The sequence below is a fragment of the Drosophila arizonae genome, chromosome 3 (genome assembly GCF_054131065.1).
Source record: "Drosophila arizonae isolate 15081-1271.41 chromosome 3, UAZ_ARI_1.0, whole genome shotgun sequence".
Classification (NCBI taxonomy): domain Eukaryota; kingdom Metazoa; phylum Arthropoda; class Insecta; order Diptera; family Drosophilidae; genus Drosophila; species Drosophila arizonae.
Genome location: NC_142923.1, coordinates 24,488,991 through 24,508,976, shown reverse-complemented (window position 1 = coordinate 24,508,976; position 19,986 = coordinate 24,488,991). Strand labels below are relative to the sequence as shown.

The following is a 19,986-nucleotide window of genomic DNA, read 5'->3' as shown; positions in this document are numbered from 1 at the left end:
TTGACTATTAATTTAATCAAAAAAGTATTCAATTAAATGATTAGCTTTTTATTTTCTGGGCTTGTTGCTGTTCTCTCTAATTGAAATAATTGTAAATTACATCGTTGTAAAGTAAATGTAAACGTTTACATTTGATAATTGAAATTAAATACAAATAAAAAATCTTTTTTTTTTATTCCTAACTTTTTGCTCATTTGCTAATTAATTTATTTAAATGCGCTAAGCTAACAACACATCAATTAAATGCGTATTTAATTTCAATCCAATAAATGCAGCGGGCTAAAATTAATAATGGGAATGCAGGAGGTAGTTTAATTTGATGATTTGATGATTTTAGATATGATGGGCTTATATATGGAGAACAGTACTTATGGTATGTGTACTTTAAAGAGTTTTATACACTTTACTTTATAGTCATATATTTATATACATATACATTTATGTTTATTGTTAGAGTCTGGCATTCATTCTGCGGCCTTTTTATCCTAGTTGACTTTCGTTCACTCTTAATTGCCGCATTAGCTGAGCTGAGCTGAGCTGCGCAGCTGTCAGTCTTGTGTGTGTGCGAACAATTTCATTAAGTTCGCTAACTCGCATATGTTGATAAAATTTAAGCACCGCAGGAACAGGAAATGACTTTGTAAGCCCAACAAGGTTGCGCCCTCGCACACGTCGTATGAATAACATTTAATAACATTTACTTCAAACGTTGCGCCATTCTTTTAGATGTGGCCTTTTAAATGGTTATGTGTGTGTGTGTGTGTGTGTGTGTGTGTGTTTGTCTATCTTTATACACAACACACAACCAAGCCCATCTAACGCAAACCCAGCCAAATTTCCATTATCAAGCTGCCACAATGAGCGCATTTTAAAAATGAACATTTAATTACGCCTCATTGACAGCATTAAAATATCAATAAACTTTATTAATAATTATTCAGTTCAACGCACGCGTATGTGCCGCATTTCACAACAATTACCATAGAAATGACATTTAATTTGCTTTTATGGCTTTCATACTGCTTTTTATATGCATTGTCATTTATATAACTAAATTATGTATAATAAATGCCCAAATTATTTTATTTAAAATTTGAACAACATTTTCTGCAAAAATATTCAGATTTATATGGGTTTATATTTGTTAATAAACAAATGTTAGGTACGTATAGATTTGATAATAAATAAATTTGTTATGCAAAAGAAATAAATTTTTATTGCCTTCCAATTTATTTAAATATTTAAATAAACACTGCAATTTTATTTTCTTGCTTTTCCAATTGAGTAACAATAAATATGTCTGTAAAATTAAATAAAGTAAATTTCAGCCATTAAATTTAGAATATTCTACATTTATATTATATATAAATTATTATTTAATTTTTGATTTATAATATTTGATTTTAAAAAATATATATATATTTTTTTTTTCACATAATTGATTTGGTTAACATGTGAGAATATTCATGAAACTAAATAAAGAATAACTTTAATAAATTATCTATAATACCCTATACGAATTGAGGAGTGTGTACAGAGGGCATATAAAATTTCCTAAATGAAGTGTAATACGTGCTAGTAGGCGTGGTCGATAGGCGACGTATTGAATACAGCTCCTTCCAGAGCTAAAAGGTATAAATTTGTATTCGATTCTCCTCCTGTTTTGTCGTGTTTTTATACCCTGAACCCATTGAAAATGGGAAATCAGGGTATAATGGTTTTGTTGTAACAGGCAGAAGGAGGCGTGGCAGACCCCACAAAGTATATATATTCTTGATCAGGGCGACGAGCTGAGTCGATTTGGCCCTGTCCGTCTGTCCGTCTGTCCGTCTGTCCGCCGTCCGTCTGTCCGTCTGTCCGTATGTTTGAACGCGTCAATTTCCGAAGATATAAGAGCTAGAGACTTAAATTTTTTTTAAAATGACCGTTTATACAGCGCGGACGTCGAGTTTGCTTTTAAAATTCGATAAATCATCCCGTTATGTTTTTATCGAGTAAAAACATTCAAGTTCAAATCAGATGCCACTATAGGTAATTGTGAATGATTTTTCTTTTTTTTTAATTTCTCAAATATTCAATATAATATGTAGATCATATGCTGAAAGTTTCATTAAATTCCGTTCAGTCAAAAATTAATAAAAAAAAATCAAATATTTGGCCAATTAACAAACGCACGTGCAGCAGCTACAACAAAAACATTCGTTGAATCACATCAGCTGTTAGTTTCATTTAGTTTTGGTAGATGGCGCAGCAGCAGTGAATCTATTTGAATTTTGCCAGCGCCACTAGCAGGAGTGGGGTGGCCTAGTGTGTTAGCTGCATGACGCTCGATCGAGAAGTCGCGGTTCGAATCCCGATCGATGCAACTGATGATAATTTTTTTTAATTGTTTCAAAATATTTTTACATTTTCATAAATGAGTTTTCACCGAAATTGAAATTTTAACTATACTTTATGTGCGTTTTTAATAGTTTGGTTATTCTAGCAGATTCTTAGAGTCACATCAGCAGTTAGTTTCGTTTAGTTTTGGTAGATGGCGCTGCAGCAGTGAATCTATTAGAGTTTTGCCAGCGCCACTAGCAGGAGTGAGGTGGCCTAGTGTGTTAGCTGCATGACGCTCGATCGAGAAGTCGCGGTTCGAATCCCGATCGATGCAACTGATGTTAATTTTTTTTAATTGTTTCAAAATATTTTTATATTTTATTAAATGAGTTTGGTATTTTATTTATATTTTTAAATACATCGAAATTGAAATTTCAGCCATACTAAATGGGCATTTTTATTTGTTGGGTTCAGGGTAGTATCTAGTCGAGCACTCTCGACTAGAGTTTTCTTACTTGTTGTTTATTCATGTTTAGATTCAGGCTAGAATATGTTTAACACTTACTCCCATCATGGCCTTCAGGGTATTTCCGAGCCGTGCACTGCCACCTCGAGCCGTCTTGTTTACCCATAAATTTCCATTGAAAAATATATTTTTTTTTCACCTTTCACATGCAGAGATAAATCACATTTTATTAGTCTACACGCTGATACTAAACTGTACTTTTGTTGTGCTACTTCTTGATTTGATTTTCTGCTTTCTGTGCAACAGCTGTAAATAAAATGTGCAGTGGGAATAGCTGTAAATATATTTATATATAAATATATAAATGTTGCAGCTTGATTTGGTGTTTGTTGGGCAAACAGTTTTCAAGTAGCAAGAAAGCATTGCATCTTTGAGTGCTCTAAGGTTTAGTTTTGGTTTGAGTTGAACAATTGACAGATTGACTGATTAAAGTAGTTAGTTTTTATTGGTATTTATGATACATGAAGTATTTCGTAATTTTAAAGATAAATGCATTGTTTATAGAAAAACGTAAAATAATATAGTAAAATATTTATGCATTAGTGGTACTGAAAGATTTTATTTATATATTTATTATATATGATATTACTAAAAGCGATTTCTTTGACTTATATATTATATTATATTATATAATTTGTATATATTTTACATTATTAAACAGAAGAAACCTTTGTTAAAAATAATAAAAGATTTTTTTAGAATTAATACGAATTTGTTCATCTGTTCAAATTTTAATGAATATATGCTCAAATTTGCACTCTTTTATTTTTGTCATTTTCTTGCCTTTGACACGCTGTGCGCAAATCCTGTGAACAAGGAGTAACTACCCATAACAAGCTGTCTCCACACGCCCACTTGCCGTACAAACGGTAGCATACTTTTTTGGGGTAGTGTGACAGAATTTCGCACACTGTTTGCTACACATGACATAACCGGCAAAGTAAAATACTTTCAATGAGCACTTCCTGCCCACACACACACACACACACACACATGCGCCGAGCAGGAGGCGGAGAGATAAACGCCTCTTGTAGCACACTTCCTTGCTTTGCTCCTTACATGTGTATGTGCGTGTGTGTGTGTGTGTGTGGGCGTGTATCCCTCTCTCTGTGTGCGTGTGTGTTGTTGTCGCTAATAGACGTCGAGAGCTTTGCCAAAATTTTTAACAACATGCCGCCGCACACATTTGTTCGCTGTCAAAGGGCCTCAACTGTGCCGAGCTGTGGTCGCAAAGGAGCCGACAAAAAACAAAAAAAGAACCCCTTTGCAGTTGTTATTTCTTTTGGAGGGAGCGAGGGAGGTACGAGGCAGGGAAACAAATACCGTGGCCATTAATTTAGTTTAGTCCTAATTAAATTGCATACGTTACCAAAAACACCCACACATAGACTCATACTCACACTCACACACACGCATGCACATGAGCGGCTTATTTATAAGGCAGCTGACAGCCCTGCCACGCCCCTTTGTGCAGGTCCTTGAGGCTGTTTTTTTTTTTTGTTGCCTCAAATTCCATGGCATGCACACAAAAACTTCCTTTTTGGCCAAATGCAAAACTTTTCTGTGTGTGTGTGTGTGTTCCTTGCGCTGTCTTCTCTGTGTGTGTACGTGAAAGCGGGTGTGTGTTAGTATGTGTGTGTGTGTGGCTTATTTATATTTTTTGTTTTCTGTCGTTTGTTTTTAACGCTACAAGAGTTTTAAATATTTAATGAGCGTATTTCTGTCTCTGTCTTACCACACTGTCTCTCTCTCTCTCTCTATTTCCTCTTTTACTATCTCTGCCTCTCTTTCTGTTTATTAGAGAGTTGTTTATGCGTGCGTTGAAGGCTATTGCAGTTTTACTTTTTATTTGGCTGTCGCATTTGGCATTTATTCTCAGCCAGTTGCCGCTTTAGCTGCAGTTCTCCGGGTGAGTCGTGGCTCAGTTCGTGTGAACTGCATAAACAACTTGCGCTGGGCTTTGCACTGGCTGAGTGTTTTTGGATTGTGCTGGGAGAACAGCAGCTTTTAAAAGAAAACTTTTTAGCACCAGCTGACAGTTGTCAAATAGGAATTTTATATAAAAACTTTATAATATATGCATGTATGGTATATAAATATATATACTATATAATATTAAACCATGCAATAGTTGACTTCCTTAACAATTTGTTGTTAATGATAAATTTGATAAATGACTTGAAAAACGTACAAGAATTCTTGTTTATAAGCATGCTATATATATATGTAAATATACGCATGCACGATGTGCGCCAAGTATATTGATGATGTAATATGATCGTTGACCTATTTTGTAGCTTATATAGCTATCATATTCGGTTGGCTTTATTTTTGCTAAACGTTGCTAAAATGATTTATTATATCAAATAATATTAAAAAATATGTTTTGCATATATTATAATAAATATATGATATGCTCAACTCTTAATTTAATTTAATAAATATATCTATATTAAACATTTTTATTACATTTTTTATGTTTTTAATTGGTTTATGTATAATTAATTAAATCATTTTATTCTTTATTATTTTTTTTTTTTGTGTTTTAGTATATTTATTTTATTATTATTATTCTTTTTTTTAAATGAAGGAACTGAAACAAAAATTAATTGCGATCAAATTATGAATATTTCTAGTATATGTAACTATCTTATATAACTATTTACAATTTCGTATTAGAAGTACCCAGGCTTAACGCCTTTTATGTAACTGTGTGTTGATAGATAGTTAGTTGGCCTACACAACGCTCATCCTTAGCTTGTGTCTCCTCATTTAGTTGAAAGACAGGGATAAGTGATATGTGATTTCTAAAGAGATTTTTAATACAATTTAGCAAAGTGTTTAGCTGGTGCTTAAGGTGTTTCTAATGGTGAGGTCTCAGACTATATTTGCCATGCTCAAATACACACACCATTGTTGCCACGCCCATTTACACACACACACACACACACACACACACACACACACACACACACACACACACACACACACACACACACACACACACACACACACACACACACAATTTTATAGTTCGCTCACTGTCATAGCAAAGAAAATCGTATTATTCAACATTATTGCTCTTGACCCAACCGACCCGTAGTTGGAGCCTTCTACTACATACATATATCCAAAACAAATGACATTGTTTGCTTTGCCCGGCACTCGCTGAGCCGTGCCCCCAGCACCTACTGTACGGCGCACACTCCGCCACTTGAGAAGTCAAGTGGTAGCCGTAACAGTGAGGAGCAAATGCTGCTGCTGCTGCTGTCGCTGCTGCTGTTGCTGCCAACGCATTGGGGACTTTGAGTCTGAGACTGAAGCTGAGACTGAGGCGGCTGGGGCTGAGACTGAAAACTGAGATTGTGACTATGTCGGTCACAGAGTGCTCGACTTTTGCTTGTATACGAAAATGCTCATGAATGAATGAAATTGCTGCACAATTTAAAAACTTCCGCATCAAGCGGCAACAACAATAACCACAGCAACAATCATAGCAACAACAACAACAACAAAGACAGCTACACTGTCCACAGTGACATCGAAAATAATGCGCCCCCATCTGTCGTCAGAGGGGAGCTGCGATGCGCAGGTTGCCTTTCCGTTTATTTTCGAAATATATATATATTTTCTATATATACTTATTTTTGCTTTTCGCATTATCTCACATTTATATTATATATATATATGTTTTTTAGTATTTTCTTTTGCTGCTGCATTTTGGCGTAGTTTTCTCTTGGATCGAAGCAAAATGCTTTGCGGATGTATTTAGTAGAAGCTTTATTTATATTGACAGGCACGGAAATTTTGTTGGTAGTTCGCTAGACAGTCGATGCTTGGATAAAAAAAAAGAAGAAAAAAAAGTTTAAATTATTTGAAGCTGTCATGGAAGTCTAAAAGATATTGCAACAACTTAGAGACTGTTGTACGCTTGGGTATATATGTATGTGTGCGTATATATACATATATGTTTGCTGCAAGTTTTAAAATTAGATAAATTAAAAAATTATAATGAAGAGGAACAGTTGCTCAAAAAGTAGATGATATAAGGCAAGTATTATTAACTGATGTGTTTTAATATAAAGTTTTTTAAAGGAATCAACATCAAATAGAAGTCTATTTACAGCTACATCAAATGTATTTGTTAACCGTTTATCGATCTAACTAAATTATTGGAGTATCGATCTAACTAAATTGAGGATTATTAAAAAGTAATACTACCTTCAAAGAACTAAACAAATCTTTAAGCACACATATAAAATCGCACTTTTATACACATGCACACATACATAAATTTAATATAATAAATTTTAAATTTATATATTACAAATAATATCAAACTCTTCGAGCGATTCATAGTAAGATAATTAAAAATCTAATAAAGAAAAAAGAAAACACTTTATTATTATTATTTTATTATTTATTTATTGTTATCAAGAATTAATTCTAAATAACAATTTGATTAAGCCAGAGCGACAAAGGCCTTCAGGCATTATAAGGAAACACTTTATCTTATTACATTTATCAGAATGCTTAACTACTTCTAATTAATATTATTTCATAGCATTTCTAATTCTGGGAATATATATATTTTCTATATATTTTAAATTATATTTCCTGCACATTTCTGGTCATAAATTTACATACACATCTGTATGAATGTATGTGTGTGCTAGGTAATCAAAAATCGCATTCACTTTTATGCAACGTCAAATAGTTTATTCGCTATTCAAATAGCTTGCGCTGACAATTTTTTCTTGCAACAGCTTGCCGGGTGCATCTGCCCTTGTTTTTTTTGTTACCCATTTTTACGCATTCTCGCAGCTGTGCTTAGCTGTCCTGTGAGATGTGGCATGAAAAGTCCTGCAATCCACGCAACTCTGCACTTTGAACAAAGTGCACTAAGGCAAACTTCAAAGTGTGTGCGTTTTTTAGTCGCATTCGCACTGCTCAAAAATTAATGTGCTGAAAGAGAGAAAAAGAAGAGAGAGAGAGAGAGGGAAAAAGAAAATAACGAGATGAGTGCCTGCATAAATGATGCCCAAAGGACACTCTTGCGCCTCAGTTACCCCAAGAAGTGGAGAGGGAAATGTGCAGCATGTGCAAAAAGAAGAAGAAGTGGAAGAAGTAGTTAAAGGTAGCCCAAGGCGAACAAATGAGCGAAGCGTGAAACGAAAGATGCAAAAATGAAAGCAAAACGAAGAAAATCTTTGCATGTGTTGCATTTGCCCTGTGGAGTCATTTATCAAGGATTACATAGCACAGAAATAATGAGTACGGTAATAGATTAATGATAATGACAAGAGACTAAGCATTTTAGATATTATCTAAATGCTAGGTGGGGTACGAAGCCAGAAGACACGTTTTAAATGGAGTTTTAATGTTGATCATAGCTGTATGACTAACAGGGATTTTTTATTTATTTTTAAAATAAAAAATAAAATGAATTATTTTTTATTTTTATTTATTTATTATTATCAATTCTTCTGTTAAAGTTAAAAAATTAAAACTAAAAATATGAATAAGAATTAAAAGTTTTTTAAAAAATCATTTTTATTAAATTAACATTAAATAAAACTTAATTAATTTAATCAAAAACTTATTAAAAATTAATTTTAATATCTCATTATTCTAAAGTTGAATTAATTTTAAAGCATAATGAAAAAAGAAAAGAAGTTTCAAACAGCGTTCATTGTCTACATTGGAGTGATCAGGGATCATTGAAAAAAAAAAAAAAAATAATATGTTGTTAATGTGGATTCATTTGATGATATACGGTCTATCAACTGTACAATTTAGACAACCAAAAGGGTGACGCACAAAAACTCACCGCTGAATCCGAAATTAAATTCCTGAAAGCTAATTTGCATGGTAACAAATTTACCAAAATATAAGTTAGTTAGCTTTCAAATACTCTACTAATTTATGACTAAATAATCTACTCTTTCTAACCTAAAGACACCTAATTACTTCTTGCAAACAATTAAATCTAATTTGATCTATTCTTTCCCTTCTCTCTCTTTTAGCTACTTGCAAGCCCATTCAGGTGAGTTGATATTTGAATTCTGTCTGTAATAGGAGCCTCTATTCGTGGAAATCGCAAATCCATTCAAAGTCAGGCATTTAATTGTCTCAAACTCTGCGTCAAACTCAAAATGCCCGTAGCTATGCGACTAAGCGCTAATTAGGCATCGCAATTTTTGATTTGATTTTCGTTTGAAACTTCAAAGACAAAGCCCGCACACACAAAGACACACATCAAACAGGACGGAGCTAGTGAGGGTTTGAGCGGCATGCGCATATTCTAGTATTTGTATACTAATTTCAGTTATTTGATTAAATTTTAAGCCAAAAAATATTTATATTATATTTAAAGAAGAAAGTTATTTTTCTTAGAATATGTGTAATACTTTTCCAAAACAACGTTTCAAATGGAATGAAACACATAATACCATAAAAATAATACAAATAAAATATTTTAAAAATAAATAAACAATAATTTTATAAATTATAAGAAAAATAGACAAATATTAGATAATGTCTAATTTTTTCTAATTATGGATCAGGCCATTTTTTTATAACTGAATTCTTCAGTGTTTTCACTAACGTTCCTTAAAAATATTGCAATCTCTATGCAATTTTAAAATTAAAAATAATAATAATAATAAACACATTTCTAATAGAAAATCATAAAAACACTAGCTCTTCTGTTCCGATATATATAAATACATATATCCATTAATCGATTGCTTTCGCCCATTACATTTTGAAACTCCCCATTTTTTACCGAATACAGGGTATAAGGAAAGAAGTAAATGACTCACTTAGTGCTGACAATGCGAGCCGCTTTGATTTATGTGAAAGGCGCAGACTGGCAGCGAGCGGGTCGAGCGGCTGTCGGGGCAAACTGCGTAACTCTGCGTGCAAAACTTCAAGCGTCGACAGTTTGACAGGCAGCAGCATGTGGTAGAGTCCTCCCGCTCTCTGCTTGGTGTTACGCCGCACACTATGCAAATAAAACGACGCCGCAAAAGGCAAGTCAAGTTGTTCATAACTAACAGGCCACACACACAAGCATACACACATACATATGTGTATTTAGTATACGGAGCGTATTTAGTTAGTATTTGGGCACATAATTAGTTTATGTGTTTGTCGATGTGCGGCTAGCGTGCCATTCGGCCAAATCTCATCTGGTGCCGTATTTGGTTGACGACCTCGTTAATCAATGTCTCGCGGGCGTTGGATCGCTTGCACTTTATGACCATTCATTTTGTTTAGAGCTGCGCTCAAATTGTCATTTTGATTAACCTTAATTAGTGGCACGTTGACATTCGTCCGCAAATGAGTGCCACACTTACGTAGAAGCAACTAGCTAACCATCCAGCAATCCAGCAATCCAGCAACTGGCCAACAGCCTGGTTTTTGATTCCAACCTTGCCCCACACAATCACACACACACACACACACGCATACACTCGTTTCCATGTCGCTTAAATGAGAGTGACATTTTGTGGCACACGTTTTCTTCGACAGCAGGCAGAGCTGGCCTCTGCCTCTGATGCATATTGCCAACAGCAACCAGCATTATTTTACGCTTCTCCTTCACCCTCTCTCTCTCTCGCTCTCGCTCTCAGCAGCTGCAACTGCCTCTGCAACCAACTACTGTTGGTGTCGATTGCAAATGAGTTTCTGTGCAGTATGTGCGAATCGCAAGTGCTTTGAGCCATTTCATTTTTTGGTTAGCTTGAGACGACTTCCTAATGCGCTGAAACGATTTAGCAAATCAAATTATTCGTAATATACAACTACTAACTAACTAATTATGAAACTAACTACTCCTGACTAACCAAATGTTTTTGTAAGAAATTAAATTAATTTTAAAATTTGTAGTTCTTTAAAATAATATTTGGAAATACATTTTTATTTATTTATTTATTTATTTTTTTTTAACAATAAAATTTTTTTTAAAGTAAATTACATATACTCCTTTTTATTGAATTTGTAATATATTTCTAAGAAATATAAAACTATTCATATTATTAGTTCATTATTATTTGTAATGCAATTATATTTATTTTCATTTGATTGCATTTTATATTTATTTAAAGTATATTTTTTAACTCGCATTTATTAAAATTGTAAGATACATTTATTTTAAAATTTATTTGGTTTACTTTTTTCTTGTTGACAATTTATGAAGTACAAAACAAAAACTATTTTTCATTTTGCAATCATTTTTCCTCTTATTTTATTGAATTTTTGATTATTTGTGTTTCGTATCTATATTTTTTTTTCGTTTATTATTTATATTTCACAAAATTATATTATATTTTTTAATGGAATTAAAATTAAACTAATTAAAATAAAATTAAAAAATTTAATTTTTTATTGCAGAAAAACAATTTTTTTTTTCAAATGATAAATATATGTAAATATTTAGAATTCTATTATATACATTATATTTATATTACATAATTAAATATTTTATTTTACATTAATTAATTTTATTAAAATATTTTTTTTTATACTTAGTTCACTTAATTTTTATTAAATTGACCGTAACCACAGTTAATATTCCATATTTACCACTATGTGTAGAGCGTTCGAATGTCGGCGTTGGCTCATTTGTGCGTATTGTTTGTTGAGCAAACAGTTGCTCGACCTGAAACACTTTCGCATGCAAAACCAATTGCAGTTCAGTGCTAGTACTGAATGCACCTTCCCTGTAGGCTGCCCTGTTGGGCAGTGCATCTCACACACACACACACACACTCTCTCTCTCTGTCTCTCTCCCTGTCACTCTTTCTGTATGGTGCACATCAATTATGCTAGATGTCAGCTGAGCGTCAGCTTTATGACTATTTCTGCTATTATTTGCTGTGCTCTATTTACTTGCCAATGACAGTGACTGCGAAAAGTGTGTCGACCTCTCGGTGCTGCTGCCCACATGAGTTCGCCAAACTAGTTCGCATTGCCTGCTACGGATTCACTTGACTTTGATCTCAATAAGTGCTAATTACTCGGGTTTCGATTTTGCCAGCTGCGTGCTTTACTCAGTCGCTGGCAGCGCTCGAGCCAATGGCCTGAGGAGTTGGTTGTGCAAAACTTTCACGTAGCTCATTTGTCAATGCAAAAACATATTTATCATGTTGTGCTTAGTTTTGTTGCTGCTGCTGTTGTTGTTTTCTGTTTGTTGTCATCTTGCATTTGTTGTTGTTTTTGGGACAGGCAGCAGACCTGTCACGTTTTCAGTTTGTTTTGTTTTATTTGCTTTTATCGGCTTCCTACACGAGGGAGAGTTCTGGGTTCCACCTTTTTCTCTTGGTCTTTGTGTTAAGTTTTCTTTTTTTCTGCATTTTTTGTTGTTGTTGTTGCGAACATTACGTTTTGTTTGCCAACCAGTCAGTCAGTCAGTCATTCAGTCAGCCAGCCAGCCAGCCAGCCAGCCAGCCAGCCAGCTTGAGGTCTGTCAATAAAGTTCTTGACACCTTTACTTCATTTGCTCAGATTTCTCTCGACATGACTTTAGCATTGCTTTCTGTTCGAGGGTTTTCCTTTTTTTTATTTCACTTAACAAACACTATGCAAATTTCTTTAGCATGTACCTTTTCTTGGCGATACCCTTGCGGCGGGTATTAAAATACTCGCATGAATCGTGTCACGCATCGCTGGCTACAAAGACTGAATTTATTCTTTACAATCATATAGCTGTCACGGAAACTAAGTAAAGGAAGCAAAGTTTTGTTTTATTGCGCTAAGGCTTTTAAACAATTGTCTGTTGGATATTTATTGTAGTTTCTTCCTGTATTAAATGAAGTTTGTTGTTTGAGTCTTTTTGGCCTTGCCCAGAGGTGTTAGAATCAAATATAATTAGTTTCTTTGATGTACATAATTAATATAAAAAATTTATTTAAATTTCACTAGCATTAAAAAATAGTTTTAATTGCTAAATATTTTAAAATTAAAAAAAAAAAAAAAACATTTTTGGTTTTTTTTTTTTTTTTTTTTTTTTTTTTATGAATTTTGTTATTGTTATAAGAAATCTTAAATAACATTCCCAGAGCATTACAAATTCGTTCAAGCTTTGTTTTAATTTCCATTACGGCTTTTTTTTTTGTTAAATATACATCACGCTGGCAGTGGCCGAAATTAAGAGCTGACGGTGGGCGTGTACGCGGTAGACGCCCACATTTTTGCATAATGTCCATTCATTTCAAGTAGCAAGCGAAATGTTTAAGATGTACGCCCCAAAAGAAGAAGCCTAAAATTATTATAAAGTTGCGTGATAATTATGTTTCGTGATGTTGTTCTTTTCTTTTTTGCAATATTACTCACTCAGCAATGAATGTGTATATATTTATCAAGATAATGGCCTAAGAGACGCCAAGGTGCTGTCATAACCTTGAGAGATCAAGAGTTCAAGCAGCGACGAGTAGGAAGCGACCAAAAAGCCAACTACCAATATTACAGAAAATAAAAAAAATAAAAATAAAGCACAGCCAAAAGCAATTAACCGTATATAACTAGAGAATCCAACGAATACAAAAAGCAAATAAAAGAAGAAGAGTTGAATAATGGGGCAGGTTGGAACGCTGAAACGCCGGAACGCCGGAGATGGCACTGGCCAACTTTTGTTTGCACAATTAAATTTCTGTATGGCGGATGAAGGAAAGCAAAACTGAAATAAAAAATAAATATAAAAATATTTGCTCTAAAGGTCGTCGTTGTAGCAGTCACTGCTAGCTGCTGGTTGTTGTCGTAGTAGCTGCCTTTTGTTTGCCTAGGCATTTGCAATTAGTTGCAACAAATTGACGGCAATGATTTTCACAATTGTTGTCTTGCATGCCTTTTGTTTTGCCAGTAAATACGATTGTAACTTATATAACAATTACGAGCATTTTGCTGGCCTTTGTTGGCAATGCATAAACATATTTTGATTCCACTTTCATTCAAAGTGGCGAATAGAGAAATTTAATCGTATGCAACCTGATGAAGTTAATAATTCAAAAAATAAAATTTAAATAAAAATGATTTGTATATAAAAGAATGTATATAATTGTATTTACAGATTTGATTAAATTTTATATTTTAAATTTTGCAGTAGCAGACGGAGCAGAGGTACCGTTAATTTATATATTCAACTGATTCTAAGCCGAGTTATATTTTAGTTTTCTATAAGCTTTCAACTTAATGTACATGAGCAGAACTTTGAAGTGAGCTGAACCACAAACATCTTGAAAACTATTTTCAGAGCAATTCCACTTGAGCAAGACCCAATTGCATAAATTTTGGTCGTCAGCGTGAAGTATTCTGTGAAATAAATTTTAATGGGGAAAAGTATAGAAAATATATAAAACTTTTATTATCAAGAAATATTTTTATAGAACTGGAAAAAGAATTAATTAATTAATAAGGACCTAATAAACTTTTGAAAAGCAAAGGCAAACCATATAACAAGGAGAAACTTTTGAGTGCAAAATATTATGAAATTCAACAAATTTTTAATAAAATTAAGATTAATTAACAATAATTTTATTTAAGTCGTGCTAACCAAAGTCTGGATACCATTTTTATTTGTTTATTTAATGTTATCACTTTAATTAAATTAATATAATAATGCACTTGAAGCTTTTAACTACGCTTTGATTTTCTATTTTCTAAACATAAGCTCAATCTTCTCAGAAATTATAATGTTTCAATTCTTTTGCTTTGATTCGCTTTGAGCACCCAATTTTTGTTTGCACAAAATTGAATTTGCCGCCGTTTTGTTATTCGGTTTGCCGCTTGCCTGCATATCAAGAGCCATGTCTGTCTGTCTGTCTGTCGCTCTGTCTGTTTTGAGTGTGTTTCAGTTCGCTTGCAAATCTATATGCCGCATACAGCCCATTCCGCTTCGGTCTGAATGCTTTCATGATCCGGATGACGTGCAGTTATTTGCTGTTAAATCTCATCAACCACATATGTGATGTTACACTTTGCACAATATAAAACAACAAAACAAAACAAAACTAAGCCAAAAATCTGTCTAAAAATAGCCAGCCAGCAATATCAAAATGAAATGGAATTTCTTATGGCCATATGGTATAAGCATAAATATCAAACAATAGCCAAGTGTGTGTGTAGAAATTCACAAGCGTAAAATAAATAACAATACAAATAAAATAAAATAAAATACAATTTGAAATAGTACGCAAAAGTGTGTTTAAATAGATTCAATTGTTTGTAAAATACTTTTGAATTACTTTTTGATATAAAGACATTAGATTGCAGCATAATAAAGTGAGCCAAGTGAAAATAAGAATAGAGAAATTTATTGAGCCTTAAGAAAATTTGTTTTTCAGCATTAAACATTTATATTTTAATCATTGTCTGATGAAGATTATGTGTTAGCGGAATGAAAGGTATCAGCCCATACTCTTTTTTCTTTTTTGCTAATTGTAGTGCATTTTTAGCTACCATACAGGTAATTGGTTTGCTGACTGGCCAAGAATCGAGAAACAAGAATCATGAACTGAGCAGAGTGGCCACCGAAAACTCGTTTGGCCTAGCTGTATATACTTATGGAAGCCTCTTTTGTGGGCCAACGAGCGGGGCCATTAATGACAGCCCCATGGACTGACCCACGTCCAAGGCATTCATTTGGCTCTCACTCGGCCGGGCTATTTATAAGTATATAGTATATAGTATATATATATAGTATATATGTCTATACTTGCCACGACAGGGCGCATAGGGACAGCTTAGTGGAGCGCTTAATGAGTGTCCATTTAGGGCGTGCATTTTATAAATACCTTTGCTTGCAGCCGTGCTATCTTTGTCGTAATCGATAGCATTGCAACGCCTGTCACGCGCGAGAATTTCATACGATAGTGCAGCAGAGAGTTTGCGCTTAATCTATCATAGCATCTGAAATGTCGTATACCAAGCGATGCTACATTTTTGGCCTAAGTGGCCTTTTGCGTGTCGAAGCGAGTGCCTATCTAAACGATTTGAAAGATATCTCTCAGGTTGTTTTCCTCTGTCGCTTGTGCTCTCCATCTCATCCTATCGCCAGTTTTAGCTCTGTTCTGCATTCGCATGACCAACTATTATAGGGTATATCTGGAAAATAGTATCTGTTTGGGATTTAATAATAACAACAATGTATGGTAATAACTATGAGCAGAATGATAACAGTGGTGATGATAATGATAATTAGTATACAAATTATTATAATGCTGATGGTCAGCTGGATCTATTAAAGTAAGCAGTGTCACCATGCAATGCCAATGACAATGACAATGACAGTGATAATGACAATGACAATGACAATGACAGTGATAATAACAATAACAATAACAATAACAATAACAATAACAATAACAATGACACTGACACTGACTCTGACACTGACAATGACAATGACAATGACAATGACAATGACAATGACAATGACAATGACAATGACAATGACAATGACAATGACAATGACAATGACAATGACAATGACAATGGCAATGACAATGATAATGACAATGACAATGACAATGACAGTGATAATGATAATGACAATGACAATGACAATAATAATGAATTTTAAAGCGCAAGTGATAAAATGAAATGATAATGATATTGAAAGTAAAATTGATTTAGAAATCATGATGTAAATGATAAGCTTTATCATTAGGTATTTCTGTTTTCAATACCAAACATCATTAGTAAATTTATACGAAATAGCTTCCAAGGGTATCTCATAGGCGACCAAACAATATACCATTGCAGAAGTTCATAAAAAAGAGTCACTGTCCAAGAGTGCATTGGCGGTATGCGACTTGCGACTGAAATGTGACAATTTCAGTGTTCCTTTATATCTCATTAAAGTTTATACTCGTGTCAGTGTGAGCCCGTTTTGATGCGCTTATCTACAGCGGTCTCTGGCTGCAGTCACATGTTGGCCAGATGATGGTGCAGAGCTCGTCGTCTGCCTATCTTTAAGTGCGCCATGTGCTTAACATGGTTTTGATGTCTGAGGTCCGTCTGGAGAGAGCAGGGCAAGGTCTTAACATTTGCGCCTCAATAAATCAAATTGCTGAGATATGAGGAATAATGTTGGTGCGGTGCTGGGCTGTGTTCTGCTGAGCGCTACTGTGGTTCGGCGATGCTCAGTGGTGGCGCTCTTCTACTTATGCTTAAGTACTTCTGGGAAATGCTTTCGGCATTAAAAACTCTAGCTTGCAGGTGTTCCAAGCTAAGAGATTGTGCGCTCGTGATGGAGCTTTGAAACTGAGCACTTATTGTGGTCTTAGAATTAATGGGCATTTTTGCCTCAACGAGTTGTTTATGACTAATCGTACGCACAGCAATGCATTATGTTAAGTCTAGCAACAAAATTGTTTGTGATTTTCTATTATAAATTTGAGCTTGTGATGAGCCATACATAAACTTCAGCGTAATAACAGCATCTGAGTGCAATTAAGCTATATAACACTTTAACTCAAGAGAGTTGTGAGCTATTCACACGATCTATCAATTCCCATTCTGCATTCTATATTCATTAAGAGTTATTGCCTTTAACCCTAGCCATGTTGCATTCAATTGACTAGCATACTTCTCTCTCTCTCTCTCTCTCTCTCTCTCTCTCTCTCTCTCTCTATCTCACTCCCTCTCCCTGTTTGGCTTTTTTGATTAGACCCACCCCAAGTAGTTTTTTACAACTTGCAATTAAACATCAGCAGCTTCCACGTTCTATGCTGGAGTCCAACTATTTATGGCGCTAACATAACTCTGCTGTATGTTTTTGTACTTGAAGCTACAACAACAAGTCAACAACAACATCAACTACAATCATTACAACAACCTTGGCTTTGCTTTTCGCTCCGGCTTTGGCAACAACTTTTGGACTCTCTTTTGACATTGCGTGCTGCGCATGCGCATTGCGTTGAGGTAGTTTTGTGTGTTTTTTTTTTTTTTTTTGCTTTTTTTTTGTAGCCTCCGGCTGCTAATGCTGCCCACTTCAATTTGCCATATTTATTTTGCCTTTTGCGTGTACTTTTATTGAAAATAATGACGAAATTACTGACGGACTGGCTGGCTGACTGATTGCCTGACTGACTGACTGAGTGACTAACTTGAACACTTGTTTGCGCCTTTGAACCAGGCAGCTGCGCTTTTGTTTGATTATGTATATTCTTATTTATAGTTGGCTTAATACATTTTATGTTTAGTTTTTTCTTCTGAATTTTGATGTCATGTGCTGTAAAATATTTTAATTTCATATATATTTACATATATCTGAGAAATATGTATTTCAGTAAAGTATTATGTAAATTATTTAACTATATAAATATATTATATTATATGTATATAAGTTATACAAATTTTCATAGCGAGTTTGATTATTTATAAAAATATAAAAAAATTAAGAATATATCTCCAAATGTATTTAACAACTTATTTCAGACTTATGTTTTTAAAAAATTTACAAATGAAAATTGATTATTATTAAATACAAAAAGTGTTATAACATGAGTATGATTATGATTTTGATAGGTTTTTGATTAACAACAAATTTTAAAAATCTTATTCAAGGGCCAAGATGCATGAATAAATTATGATTGATTCTTGATTAAAAAATAAACATGTTAAACAAATTGATTTCAAGGTCAACTAAATTTTTTGTTTATTGTTTATGCTCATTAAATATATATATAAATATATACATTTTATGTTGTTGTATATTTTATGTCTTGTGTGCTTAGGCCATAATATTTTTGCTTCCTCGGCCAAATGGTTAATTTAGTTAGTGAACCTTGAAGGTCTTTTAGCGGGGATTTTTTTTTTAGATTATTTCGGTTAATGACTACATTTAATGAGGAAGACTCCCCGACGACCTTGTGCCGATAAGCTGTTGAACGGTTTGTTAATTGTCTATGTTCGTTAAAGACATCGGATGACAATTCGTTTAAAGTTTGTATAAGGCAAACCGGCCCAGCGGAATGCCGCATGATGCAATTGAAGGCATCATTTAACTCAAATGATTTATGAAAATGAATAAATACGAGAACTTTAAAGTATACGGTTTAGCATATCGAAGACTAAATGCTCTTGTAGATGGAAGACGTAAAAAAATTGAAGTTATTGGTGATAGATTTTTAATGTAGGAAAATATAGATAAGAATAGAAATTAAAGTTTAAAATATTGAAAAACTACAAAATAAAAAATAAAAAAAATGAGGAAAAGGTGTTGTCTTTATATAAAAATAAAATAAAAAATAAAATAAAATAAATAAAAAAATAATATTAGTAATAATAATAATAATAATAGTAATAATTATTTTTATTGGAGCTTATACTTTAATTATTAATTAATAACTATGTTATAATTATAATAATCACATTTAGTATTGCTGCAATTATTATAATAATAGTAATTATAAATAATAATAACAATTCTCAGTCAAATAATGAATTGAAAAGTTTTATTAGCTCGCAACTCAATTAAGAGCTGAGCTCAATGCTTAATTGCAATGCTTGCTTATCTTTTTTCTTATGCCTCATCTACTCTTCTGCTGTTTAACCAGTTGTAAGCTCAGCCTCCCTCGGTCTTCGCTCTGGGATCTTGGCTTCTCTGTTAATTTATGCTGTGCTGCCTTTATGTGGCTACAGCATAAAACTAATTAAAAAGCCTTGGCGTTTGTAAATATAAATAAAATGGAAAAATATAAAAAAACTGCTGTATAAGAGACTTCATCATTATTAAAAATTGATAAATTGTTTTACATTTCTTTACATATTTTTTGCTCGCTGTCATAAATTCTGCGGCCAAAAAAGCAGAATATGCGATAATTAAGTTATATTTATTGCTCATTAGGAGGTGCGTTGCGCTATTAGTCACAGTTTATATTTTTCTGAGACCTCAAAATGCGTGACGACTTTAAGAAACCAGTGAAATTTTACAGCTATCGACTGCTTTATACTCGTTCGCTGTCGAATAGGACTAGAAATATTTGTTGCTTAATGCCAAAACTTAATTGTAAGGAGAGGATTTGTTTTCCATTATTATTATAAATTTTAATTCGTTTATTATAGTTTGTATTATTCTCTTTATTAAAAGAAATATGAGTGGATGCAATAATCAATTAAATGAAGTCGAGACT

General features: G+C 33.3%; 1 protein-coding gene across 14 annotated transcripts in view; it reads left to right on the top strand.

Annotated features, from left to right (window-relative positions):
- Positions 1 to 19,986, top strand: part of LOC108611691 (beta-1,4-glucuronyltransferase 1) — an 81,068-nt gene that overhangs the window by 35,463 nt on the left and 25,619 nt on the right. For 11 of the 14 annotated variants that reach the window (XM_089466014.1, XM_089466012.1, XM_089466021.1 and 8 more), the window contains exon 3: positions 8,875 to 8,894. The exons of the other annotated variants lie outside the window; for them this stretch is intronic. The gene's annotated coding sequence lies outside the window, so the exon portion shown is untranslated. The remainder of the gene's footprint in view (positions 1 to 8,874; positions 8,895 to 19,986) is intronic. 14 annotated transcript variants of the gene reach the window in all.